General features: G+C 48.7%; 1 pseudogene; it reads right to left on the bottom strand.

Annotated features, from left to right (window-relative positions):
• The window catches only part of LOC116094871, a 45735-nt pseudogene extending 42237 nt beyond the window's left edge, over positions 1-3498 (bottom strand).
• Positions 3499-4067: the final 569 nt, after the last annotated feature.

The raw sequence follows: 4067 nt of genomic DNA, 5'->3' as shown, positions 1-4067 counted from the left end.
CCCCCACGAAAGTGGCAGAGATAGTCTGACTGCCTGGGGAATGTGTTTATCTGGTCTAGGTCTCCTCCACCTGCAGGTGGCTTGCAGGTCTGTCCTGCAGAATGTTAATTAGCCTTCCCCTTCTGGAGGAGAGGGGTCTGGTGGAATTTTCCAAAAGCTCCTGAAATGACTTCTTCATCCCCACCCCTTTCATTGTGCGTGCATCAATCCTGAGGCTATTGTGGATAGTTATGCAGCCCATATCCTTGGTCCTCTGTGCTTAGCTCTTGATATCTTTGTCTCAGGACTGTCAACTGCACTGTACCTGTGCGATCTTTAATAAAAGCAGCTAAACTATGTAGAATGTAAAGGCCAAAGGTCAGAAGCAGGAACAAATAGATCAGGGGTCCTAACAATACAGAAATCAAGGTAGTAAACGAGGGGTGGGGTGGGGGCTGTTAAGCCAAGACTTGAACCATCCTTGGGCTTGTTCTTTCTCTCTTTCTGTTGGCTAGTCCCTCTCTTACCTTTGTCACAGAATTTTGAACCACCTCTGAATGGTCAAGGTTAAAGCAACACTCTTCCTTTAGGGCTGCACAAAACCCTCTCTGTTGTAAAAAGAATCATTCTAGACCACAGAGGTTCTGTAGGACTACTTCAGAGAGGGAGGTTAGGAACTCTTAAAGGTGAGTGATTGATTCTTCGATCCTCTCTATGTCTAGAGGGGAGGGGACACAGCCCAGGCAGAGTCCCATGCCAGTCACTGCCTGTAGGGTGAGTCCTACACCTGACTTCTGGGGTCATCGGCAGGAAAAGGACTAATATTGTTAGGCTAATATTGGGGGAAATGAAGGCAATTCCTTCATAATATGGGGGAGCTATATTATAGCAAAGCCAACAAGAGCGAGTCACTTCGGGCCAGAATTCATTGAGCTCTAGGAAGTTCTTCTGATAAGCTGAGTCAGCAGGAACAGTTCTAATGGACCTGCAGGGGGGTCCATGGGTGTTGGGGTCATGACAGTAGTTGACACTACCAGGGTTGGTGCCAGGGACGTAGGCTTGGGTAGCTTATGTGGGACACTTTGAACCTCCTCATTGGGTCCCACAGGAATGGTAGGGGCTTCTATCTTGAGTTTGATAGTAAAAAGAAGTCCATCATCATATCCTTCCTGGTATAGTTTGAGGCCCCATGTCCTACCCTTTAACCATCAATCTTTGGACTCCTTCCCTCTCTGGAGAAACTGCACAGTGATAGGGTTGCAAGAAAAGTGGAGGCATTGACCCTCTCTGACCCATGTCCCTGAGGGCTGTTGGCTTCACCAGGAGACGTCAGGGCGTGCCCCTGAATGAAGGTTCCCCAATGAGCTGTGACATCCCTCACAATTGCTGTGTGTGAGAGTCCCCTTCATCCAGAGGATCTGCTTGCTGTGGTTAAATCCCAGCTTGAGCTTGGGTTCCAGGAGTTTTCTCCCAAGGTCTCACAGCCCCAGGTGGCACAGTTGAAGATTTCCAGGCCCACCGCACTGATGGCCTAAGGACCTGGATCTCTCATCTCAGTGGCATACATAAATTGGCACCTCAAGCAGGATGTCTCTTAATTAGGGGTGTCCACATCCTATGCCCCTTCCTCCCAACCCCTTTCCTGAGCATGGCGTTGGTAAGCATTAGGCTTTCCTGTGATATTCTGGCAAGCCCCCCTTTACCTCTTGGTTTGGGATGTTCCAGGTGTCCATCCTGGTCATCAGGTCACACAGGTTGAAACTGAGGGAGGGGCCACTAGGTGAAAAGGGGGTGGTCTTGGCTTACCCTGGCCACCTTGTCACCCGTCAGAGTTGATGATTACACTCCAAGTTAGTCTGGCAGGTTGATGAGGGCTAGTTCCAGCTTTCAGCCCCTTATGCCTTATCAGGGTCAGAACCCCCATCAGGGTCAGGAAATTCTTCATCTCTGGTGGCTCGTGAGCTTTAAAGGGTTGCTTGTCTTCTCCACACTCCAACATGGGTGGTACACAGGGGGTGGGCAGGTCACTGGTTTTACATTAGAAATATGTATCTAGGAACCTATGTCGTCCACCTTTATGGTTGTAGGGGTTGTCAGCAACACCAGGTAGGGGCCCTTCCATCAGGGTTCCAGGGACTAGGTCCAATGTCAGCAAACATAGCAATGTCACTGACCTGGAACCCATGTGGTACCTCAGTCGTTCCTGGAGCATAAAGGGCAGACAGCTGGGACCATATTTCTCTCTGAACTGGCTCAAGGGCTACCATTCTTTTGACAAGATCTTGATCTCCTTCTTGGGGGATCTGTAGGTTAGGTCCCATGGCCACCAATGGAGCTGGGCCTCCATAAAGGATCTGGAAAGGTTAAGGTTGAAACAATATGGGGTGTTCCAGGCTCAGAACAAAGCCAAGGGATAGAGTACCATCCAGTCTCTGCCAGTTTCTAAGGTCAATTTAGTCAAGATTGCTTTTAAAGTTCTATTTATTCTTTCTACCTGGCCTGAACTCTGAGGATGGTATACACAATGAAGTTTCTAAGCTGTCCCCAATACTTTCATCAACCCCTGGCTTATGTGAGAGACAAAGGTGGGTCCATTATTGGACCCAATTATGTTGGGTATCCCAAACCTGAGAAAAATTTCTTCTAGGATCTTCTTGGCCATGGCCAGAGCTGTCTTCTGTTTCATGAAAAAAGCCTCTACCCATCTTGAAAAAGTATCTACAAAGACTAGTAAATATTTGTAACCATATTTTCTGTAAAATCTACCTCCCAGAAGATTCCTGGTCTCTTTCCTCTAGGTCTTTTCCCTGTGCCTATCTTGGTGTGGCAGGCATTCACCTGTCGACAGACCTTGCAGCTCTCTACTATTTCCTCTATGAGGTATCTTAGGTCCATGATGAACTTGTTGGATCCCTTAAGGGCTTCTATCAGCTTTCTGCTGCCCAGGTGAGTCCATTTATGCATCTGTCCTAGCAGTCTCAGGCCTGGTCCCAAGGGAGGATAGCTTTTCCCTCTTGGGTTTTCCATTGACCCTCACTCTTGAGATAGTAGTTGGTAGGGTAGCCAGAGATCTGTCCCTCCTCCTCCTTAGTGTAGACTAGGTGGAGCCAGTCCTTTGACCCAATGGTGCCATTCTTTAACTTTTCTGCTGGTTGGTTTGTTAAGGTTTTTCTGTTGGATCAGCATAGGTACAGTGTCTTTAAGGGCTCCCTCCTTGGCTGATTTATCAGCTAGGTTATTTCCTCTAGCTATACGGCTCTCCCTCTTCTGGTGGCCTGGACAGTGGATAATACTTACCTTGGTTGGCCTACGGAGGGCACTTTGGAGGGCCTTGGTTTCAGCCTTATTCTTAACTTCTCTTCCATTTGATTTTAAAAGTCCCCTCTGTTGGTAAATTGCCCCATGAACATGTGCGGTGGTGAAGGCATACCTGCTGTCAATGTAGATGTTGATCTTATTTCCTGTCCCCAGGTCCAAGACTTTGGTCAGAGCTATTAGCTCTGCCTTTGGCGCTGACATTCCCAGAGGAAGCTATTCGGCCCAGATCACCTGGTGCCTCTCCACAATGGTGGCACCTGCCTTGTGTTGTCCTTCTACCAGGTAGCTGCTGCCATCAATGAACCATGTTGCCTTGGCATCAGGGAGCAGCTGGTCCAACAGGTCCTCTTGCCATTCATGGTCCTCAGATAGAATCTGCTAGCAATCATGAGCTGGCAGATCGAGGTTGGGGTCGGTTAGCAGAGTGACTGTGTTGAGGGCCACTGGTGACAAGAAGGTAACCGACCTGAGTTTAGCAAGAGTCTGATAATGAGTCATGAGCGCATTGGTCAGCCATCAGTCTGGGGCTGGTGAACAATGTTCTCCATGGCATGGGGGGCAGTCACTGTCAGATTTTGCCCCAGAGTTAATTTATCAGCATCTTTAACCACAGCTGCCACTATCTGTAGATAAGCAGGCCACCTGCCACAGGCCGGCTGATCTGGGCCTCCCTCAACCCACGGGAGAAATGGGGTCCTAGTCAGGTCAACGAGGCATAGGCGAAGAATGATGACAGAGATGACACATGAAGTACAGGATCTGAATGCATT

Source organism: Mastomys coucha, unplaced genomic scaffold, assembly GCF_008632895.1.
Source record: "Mastomys coucha isolate ucsf_1 unplaced genomic scaffold, UCSF_Mcou_1 pScaffold17, whole genome shotgun sequence".
Lineage (NCBI taxonomy): Eukaryota > Metazoa > Chordata > Mammalia > Rodentia > Muridae > Mastomys > Mastomys coucha.
The sequence above is the reverse complement of the archived record's forward strand: the minus strand, read 5'-3'. Positions and strand labels throughout refer to the sequence as shown.